Below are 9,110 nucleotides of genomic sequence, written 5' to 3'. Positions count from 1 at the left end.
GCAAAGACCCCCACGACACCTGCAACACCCATCCAGCCTGGTCGCACCTCCTCTTCCTCACTTCTGTCCTTAGGAGGAGGAGGAAGATGGCTCATGGGGCTGAAGCAGAGATGTTCCCAAGGTGAGGAAGGCACCAGGCTCCCCAAAAGCTGCAGCCTCCCCACACACACCCCGTTTCCAACACTGCTGTTCCCTGGCTTCATGGTTAATTCTGGCCTTGCATGGCCCCCAGGTCCTGTAACCAGTGTTAAATGTAATGAATGATCTTGTCCTCCTTGTTTGTCTCCTCTTTAGTGTAACACTGTAATTAGCTTAATTACCAACAGATTCTTTTTTTTTTTTGGTAACTTAAAATGGAAATTAAATTTTGCACCAGGTTTTACAGGCTGTTAACGGGAATCGAATAATCAAGCCTGACTCCAAGTCCTTGAAAATGAGTATTAAAAAAGGTCTGAATTTGCATATTCATGTTTTTAATAGGGTTCAGAAGGTATATTTGCAACTGATGAAAAGGATTAATTAAGACTAATTTGCATAGGAAGAACAGTTTAACCCCTTGCATTCTAGCAAAGCAGAGATTGACAGTTTGAATACCACAACTTGATACTGGAGAGACACACGGGCAATGCAGCACAGGGCTGAGAGCAGTGCCCTGCGGACCATCGTCCTTCCACTCGAGGAGGACGGGACCTGGGGGAATCCAGGATCCCAGCATCACCCCGGCGCAGTCGGTCCCCCTGTGCCCACAGCCACCTCTGGGTTTGGCCTCTGTCCCTCTACCATGGTGGTTTGTGACCTGGGTCTCCCACAGCAGTACCACCACGTCAGGCCTTGAGCAAAACGTGCTGGGCTGTGCAGCTCTAACATGGTTTTAAGAAATAATTTTGGTAAAGGCAGCCTGGTTGCCTGAGCTGTTCACAGCACGGCTCCTGTGGCCAACATGGAGTGGAAGCACCCATGGCTGGTAGGGGCATCAAAACCTTCGTCTCCTGATCTCACCTCCAATTTCTTTTTTTCTTGATGTCAGGGGTTAAAGGCTCTACAGGAACGTCGGACCAGGGTAAGACTCCATGTGTCCTGTCCTGCTCCCAGCCATCAGTCCATCACAGCTCCCAGTCCCAGCAGAGGATCTGCTCAGGAGGTGACAGCATCCCAAAAACCTGGGACTCATGCAGCTTCAGGGGAAGGGACGTAGAGCTGCCTGTACCCTAAATCCCAGCTGGCACCCCCAGCATGGAGAAATCAGCAGGGTCTTGCACAGCTCTGATCAATCGTGATCTAAGAAAAACATACAAACCCCCCAAATCAATCATACCGCTAGCCTGGAAAGCAGAGCAGTTTTTCACTTCACAGGGCCCTACAAAGCTGAGAACAGAGCACAGATTTGAGTCCGTGGCTGAATGTTGCTAAAAAGTGGGGGAAAAATAAATAAATCAGGCATTCATTTTGCTTCAGCAGGTGGTGTGCTGCATTCCCCTTGTAATGCTTTGGTGGCGTGTGTTGCTAATTATTTTTCGGGTGGAATTTGCTGTGCACAGCGCACGGGGTTCATTAGACAGAGATGGCTTTGAAGTGGCATTCGGAATTAATGCTGGCATATGTAAATGTTTCTTGTGCCATGGAAAAGCTGGCTATAAATGATGCATGAGGTCCAGTGAGAGAGATGCTTGCTTTGTTTATACACACCCATTGGGCTTCGTTATGCCAAAATCAGGCAGAGGAAAATCGGTGGTGTCTTGCACAGTCCATATAGCTGCTACCCGGCTGTACGTGAGCCTTTAGCAGAAGTTAGCATGGCATCCTTAGCATGTCGCATCTCAAATTTCCTCTGGTCAGAAACACGTGTTAGCGACCTGGCAAGGCTGCTGCTGTCTCTGTGCTCAGCGTTTTCTCCAGGTCCCCCAGACGATGAGGAGGAGGCATCCTGCACTGTAAATCGTCAAGGTCCTGACCCATACGCCTCACTCAAGCAAAACCTGCCTTGGCGGAGAGGCACTTAGTGGTAACACTGGTTTAAGGAGTCCCTGCTCACCTCCTTGTGCTTTCACCTGACTCATCCTCCCAGCACAGGGTCCATAGGGCCGTGCTAGCAGCAGAGATCGGGAACATTTCACTTAAGAAGAAAAAAACTGAAGAAAGAGAAAGAAAACACAAAGCCCACAAGCATGTCTGAGAGAAGAGGCAGTGCCTGGGGCAAAAAGCCAGGGGAATGTAATATCCCTCAACCCCTGTCTCCACCAAAGGCTTTTGATGATGGCACTGCTGCTGCTAGACATGTCCCAGAAAAGCTAAGTTCAGCCCTGGGCTCTGGCCTGCTGTGAGGGAGTGTATTTTAGCCCAGCAAATGATTTCAGAGATGAATACTTGTGTATCTGTTCTATAAAGCCGCAGGATCCCTCTTGGATCACCAAACAGTGAGGTGGAGAAATAGCTGCCCAGCATCTTCTAGGAGTTCTTCTCTGTTGATGGGGTTGGGCAGGTCAGGGGTGAACCATTGCTCTCTCCTGGCTGCTGCCCCAGCAGCTCATGGGTGAGCTGGAGACCTTGCAGGGTCCAGGGATGGCTGGTGGGACCCAGCTGTGTAGCCCCATGGAGGCATCCCTCCAGCACAGGGCTGGGACACGCGGAGCAGGGGCTCTGGGAGACCTGTGCCCTGGCAAAGCGGGGTCTGGAGCATCACTGCACCAAAACCAGGGCACCTCTGTGGGGGCAGCTGAGCATCTGTGCAGTTCCCTTTCTCTGAAGCGATGAGGCCAGTATTTTAGAGGTTATCTAAGCTGATAAGGTCAAAAACCGTCATGAAGTGGGTGGCATGGGAGAAATAGTGGCAGGTGGGGGTACCTGCAGAGAACACACTGACAGCTGCTTTGCAAAGCACTATAACCCCATGATGGTTGCTTTGGGTTAGACATAAATGAACTCTGCTTTGGTTCCCCCCGGTAGCAACACAAAAAAAGGTTTTTCAGCCGCAGGCCTGTATGATGGGCAGCACTTGCAGGGTGAGGCTGATTCGGGCAGCGCACACCGACCACAGCAGCTGCTGGTTTTGGGTGAGTGACTCTGCACCTGGGGCACAATGCGAAGCCTCTGGCAGTACCCGGTGTTTGATGGGTTCATTGCTCACCCGTGTTGGGGCCAGACTGGCTCCATCCTGATGAGACTTTCTTCTTCTCGGCTGTTTCCCTTTGGGCTTGACCAGGAGGAGCCCCCAGACCCTCCGGCACCCCCAGTCAAGTGGTAGGGGGGGAGCAGCTGCGCGGGTGCTGATCCGCTCCTCCGCTGCCACTGCCAAGAAAACAGGCTGGAAATCACCGAGGTGCAACTGTGTCATGTTTTCTCTGCAGTGTTTATGAAATCGCTTGCTCATCAAACACACAAGGAACTGTTTACTTTTTAAGTAAAACAAACATAAAACACCTCCATCTTTATTTGCCGTTCCAAAGGCTGTTTTGTTTCCTCCAGCCTTCGCGCTTGCCAAGGCAATAGGGCTGCACAATCAGGGTCTCTCTGAGCCTGAATCACCCACCCCATCCACCCACAAACAAGTGTCCCCACTCCTGCCCTGTGGATGACCCATCCACGCTCATGTAGACACTGGCATGGGGGCAGTTCCCGGGCAGGAGACACCAGCTTTTGGAACTCTTGGAGCCCAGGCCCCATCCATGGCATGCTCCCCAGCCAGACCTCCAGACAAGCTCCCTGTCACGGGTCCGGTCTGGACAAGCTCGAGGTGAGGAAGGAAGGAGCCAAGCAAGAAGCTGTGACTGAGTGCTGAGATGTTGTTGTATTTTCCTGCTTCCAACTGTTTATTTACCAGCACGTTGGAGAGCAGCGATCTCTTCCTCATGCCTTATTGAGAAGCTCAGCTGTGAAATAACTAAATGAACCATCCCTTTTTATTAGCCTTTGGACTTAGCAGAGGAGCAATCAGTTAATGGCTGACCAGTTTTTGAAGATGCTAAGCACATTACAAGTGCTAAGTATTATTATTTTCCCTGCAATGCTTTATTTTTCCCTCTGAATATTCAGTTTAAATAACCCTTTCAATTACATTATCCGGTTTCATGCATTCTGCTCAGATTAAATGTGGTGCCGCTTACAATTCACTCACCTCTGTGGCTTCCAGGTCTCTGCAAGTCTCATCCTAACCTTTGTCTCTCAATCCGGGGCTGAAACGGCCGTCATTCTGGGTCCAGCATCTGCCCCATCGCTGCTTTGGTTTCTTAAAATCAAATGCGTCCGCATCACTTCCCCACAGGCGCTTTGACCTCTGGCTCCTTGCTTTTGCATATTTATTTTTCTTTCTTAATATCTTGCAACCTTTCCCTTTCCTTCCAGCTAAATTAGCTCCCTAGATAAGCTGTCTCCTCCCACTTTTACTGGCATCTTCCTACGATGCCTTGTGATGTTTCGATTTCTTCATCTTTGGGAAAGGGCAAAAGATCAGCTTTCCGAAGGAGGGCTTTGTACCCTGGTGCCAGCCAAACTACCTTGTTTCACCTGGAAATCTCCAGCCTCATATGTCTGTGACTTTGCAGAAGAATGGAACTGGCTCCGACTTCACACCTGGTGGGTGAATCCACCTCTTCTCCTGACAGCTCTGGAGCAGTGATCGGTGGCTGAGTCCTTCCTGGCCACAGATGGGCTCTTCTGGGTGGGCTGTTCTCCAAAGCCAGCCTGGGGCAGGGACTTCTCGGTCCCCTCACCCAGAGCAGCCTTCCGACTGTATCAGAAAGGGTTCACCCATCACTGGTGGTGAGGGGCAGCTCCCAACTCTGCTCCAGCACCTCTGTCTCTGCTTCCCCACTCTCCTGACAGCTGTGCCAGGACTCCTCTGGTCTCCAGGATGGAACTGCGAGATGGGTGGGAGATCAGAAACCAGCCCACATCTCAGCTCACCCTCCTTCCCGGCTGCACGCTCCACCACAGAAATAGGGTCGGGGTGGCCACGCCAGGCACCTGCTCTCCCCAGCCTCTGCTGCCAGTCTCCTGGCGCATGTCTTACCCTGAGCCCTGGTGTCTGCATTTGGCTGTCTTTTAGGAGCCGTGATCACCCTGCAGGGCTGGAGGAGGCTGTGGAGGAGCTCAGGGGCTTGTCAGCTGTCAGCGCTTGAAGGATTTCTCATGCGTAGGGCTGCCACGTTTCTGCCTAGGATTTCCCAGGCAGAGATGTATGTGTGTGAACTCTGTAGTAGGTGGTAGTGTTGTTACAGCCAGAATGATCTAAGGATATAATTGAGATAAGGTTTGTATGGAGAGGTAATATCTCTTATTGTAACACCTGAAATGGCTGCGGGCGGGGGGGGGAGAAACACAAGAGGTTTTGTGCACACAAACTCTGTGTAAGCGTAAACTGAGCTGAATGCATCTGGGATGTTTTGGATGGGCAGTGGCAGATGGTTTGTGCCCATGTACTACTTGGCCAGGGGGTTGCTGGCTTTGCCAGCCCCTTGGAGCAACTCCCAACAACTGCTCTGCTCCCCCCCCCCAAATCTTACTGCAACACAAACCCCAGGTGGGGCAGGAGGGCACATTTGGGAGAAGCAGGCTTTAAGTCCCAACTGCAGGGAATGGGAACCTTTGTGTCTTGGCTATAAATGTGGTGGAACAAGATTAATTAATTTAGCTACATCGCGTGAAGAGTGCCAGTGTTTACTTATGAGACCACAGATGAGCTTTCGCAGTACCCAGGGAGGCCTCCTGCTGCTCACATGGGTGGGTAGCTCTTGATTGCAGGGCAGGAGATGCCCAAGGAGAGCTCTGCTGTGTAAAAGCAATGCTGAGGGAGAGGAAAAGATTTAAGAGGCACCCAGCAGAGACAGGCTGCAGGCACCACACACAAACTTTGAGGCATCCCATCACACCCCTGCAGATCCCAGCAAGCCAGCCAGGGGCTCGTGCAAGGGCGGAGGAGGCTGTCAAGGCTGGACACTGCGGTGGGATGAGCCAGACTGGAGGGCTGGGGAGCTCCAAGGAAGGCGAGTGGGGTGCGATGAAAGCGTGGATGTTGTACGTGGGGCTGATCACTGCCTTTCACAGCTGGAAACACTAAAGAAAATGATGGACGCAGAGGAGAGCCAGGAGATGAGCAAGACAATGCAGGGGACAGCACTTGCGTAGCTTAATGGAGAAGATGGACCAGGAGAGAAGAGCTCATTAGAAAAGGGCATTGCATGGTGAAAAGAGGAGAGGATATAAACCACAAGAAAGCTGATGAAAGACAGAAATGGAAATCTTTTAGTCCCAAAGAAAGCAAGGATGGAGTACGTTAATGAGCTCTTTAATGGCATGGCAAGTAAAGGTGAGCAGCAAATGGCTATTTCCAGACAGCTGAGCCGAGTGTGGAAAAACAGATGTTGGTGGGATGTAAGAAGTGGTCGGCACATACAAGAACAACAGTGCACCCCGTGTCATTTACATTCCCATTGAATTATTAAAAAGGTACACATATGCAAACTCAGAGACTTTGCAGACTTTTTTGGTTACTCTGCAGGGACAGAGGAGTTGCAGAGAGAGGGAAACAGGCATGTTCACATCCAATTTGGACCAAAAGAAAGGGTGGCAAAAATAGAGCGAAAACTAGCATCCTGCTTGGCTGCTGTCCACGTGGTGAAAATCCACATCCCTGATAGTTCTGTGTCTTCTCATCCCTTGCACAGAGGAAACTGAGTCCAGAAAACTGGCTTCACCCTGGCTCAGGTGGTTGCCCTTCATTAAGTACTGGGCGGGGAAGGGGGGAGGTGGGAATGAGCAAAACTCTCAAGGTAGCCTTTGGATGTCTACCACCCTTCTGGTGATGCTGGTGAGCTGGCTGAGAGGGGTGAAACAGAGAATATGACAGAAAGGAGATGTGAAAAAGTGGAGTGTAAGTAAAGTCAAGTGAAGCCAAAGCCACTGCTACAAGCCAAGGGGTAGCTGTTGGATTGCCTTCTCCAGCACCACCGACCATGCCCACCAGCAGCTTCACTGCCTTCAGCACCTCGGGGCATCAGCTAGCAGCAGTGGTTTGGAGATGAAGGAAAGGGAATGTGCTATACATCTCTCTCTAAAGAACAATTTCATCTCCAGACACCTACTCAGGGAAACCAACTTAGGGCCCCAGGATGGAAAGCCTGTGGTGAGTAAGTGGGGAGGAAGGAACAGGAGGAGAGGGCTGGGACACCTCTGAGGTCCACCTCTGCCTGGCACCGCTCCATGGAGCCAGGCAGTGTTGAAGCTGCTGGCTACAGGACAAGACCTGTTCACACTCCTTGCATGTTTAAGGCAGGATCAGGGCTTTTCCCAAATAACCCCTTCGCCCCCTGAAGTCTGTCTCCTCTCCTCTGCTCTATCCGCATCCTGCATCCATGTGCATCCATGTGCTCACAGCTCCAAGCCTTGGGGTGGTGGCACTGTCCTCACAGGGCACTGTGGAGGAGAGGGACGTGGTGTGCACCAATTAGGATCTGAAGCCAAGGTGAGCCGGACCCAAAATGGGCAGGGAGGGTGCCACTGCACCCAGCAACCGGCATTGTTGGTCCTCCCCCTGATGAGGACTCACAGATGCAAATAAATTCTGACTTGGGCTCCCAAACCCCTGCTCTGCTGGCTGCACTGAAAATAGCCCAACGCAGTGCGTGCTGGCTTCAACCGCCCTCATCGATCTGCTGCTTTTGGGTCTGGTCCAGCAGCACCGCAGCACACCCCTCTGCAGCCTGCCGTCTCCCCTGGACCCCTCCTCGCCCAAAGGCTTTGTATGATCGGGCCACCTCCATCACACTGTTCCCCACCCTTGCTAACCCCCTTCTCCTGCAAAGGAGATGATTTATTGCTCCAGAACCTGACAGACAGCCAGACTGCAGCAAGTGCGTGACTGGGGGGGTTGTGTTGCAGCTCCTGATTTCTGCAGAGAGGCGTCCACCGCTGTGATGAGTCTGGGGGTCTTGGGCAGCAGAGCTCTTGGTTTGCCAAGACTCAGCCCTGATTCAGGGAAGGGCTGATCTAGAGACAGGGCTGAGGGGAGCATTTGGAGGGGGGTTAGCTGGGAGGTGTGGGATCTGGCTGGACTGCTGGAGCTTGTGCCCAGGGCCCTGCTCTGCCACTGGATCTCCGGTGGACTTGGGCATCATCTGGGTGTGGATGCATGGGCTGACCTATAAGCATCAATGGGGCTGGAAGTGAGATCGCTCCAGCAGTGCTTGCAGCCCTAGGAAAGGTCGCATCACCCAGCGAGCGCTGCAGGTCACTGGCTCGATGTGAGCAGAGCTTGTGTGGTCTGGCTGTTGTCATGGTCTGGGTGCTGAACAGGGAGCATCGTCTTGCCTTAGGGCCCCTCATGCATCCTTGCAGATGCCCTCCTATGGGATCTGCTCCTGCTTTCATGGCAGACTCAGCTGAAGCCAGCAGGAAGCTCAAATGCTGAATGGGGAGCAGGTGTGACACCTCCAACGCGCCTCAGCTGCGTAGAAGGAGGCAGCCACCAGTTCCAGGGCTGCCTCATCCCTTCTCAAGTGCTTTGCTGCCTCGGAGAGGAACCTGACCAGACAGTGCCTGCCACCACTGGAACCCTTTGTTACCCCACATTTCTATCTGTGGGCATTGCACTTCCCACGGGACATGTTTTGAAACACTTGGATGCAACCGGTGTGCACACCGGGGCAGGTGGGTGCTCTCAGGAACACTGGGCTTAAATGGCGCACGTCTGTATGGAGAGATGCTTCTGTCCTAAGTTACAGGCTTTTATATAATATCCAGGCTCTAGATATCACCCAGACTTTGCAACATGTGGCAGGGTCCTTTGCTGACTCTGGACCAGAGCAAGGATTGAGCTGCAGGTAACGTGGGCTTGGATTTATGCTCCAACAAGAAGCTGTCTTTGCTGAGATGCTGGGGGAGGGATCAGAGGGGGGATTTTCTGCCTGGATTTTGCCTTTGAAGACTGGTGGTTTAAACAACAGCAGTTTTGTGGACACAGAAAGGGCATCAGCAGAATGCATTTACATATGACCCCACGGCTATCATTGACCTGCAGGGACCAGTGGAGTCCTCCAGGAGGAGGATTCCCATATAGCATCCATAGGTGGTGGGCAGGCTCACAGGAGCCAGGCTGGGAGGGAGAAATAAGGGGGGGG

The sequence above is a fragment of the Cariama cristata genome, unplaced genomic scaffold (assembly GCF_000690535.1).
Source record: "Cariama cristata isolate BGI_N322 unplaced genomic scaffold, ASM69053v1 scaffold6084, whole genome shotgun sequence".
NCBI classification, from domain to species: domain Eukaryota; kingdom Metazoa; phylum Chordata; class Aves; order Cariamiformes; family Cariamidae; genus Cariama; species Cariama cristata.
This window is presented reverse-complemented; position numbering follows the sequence as displayed.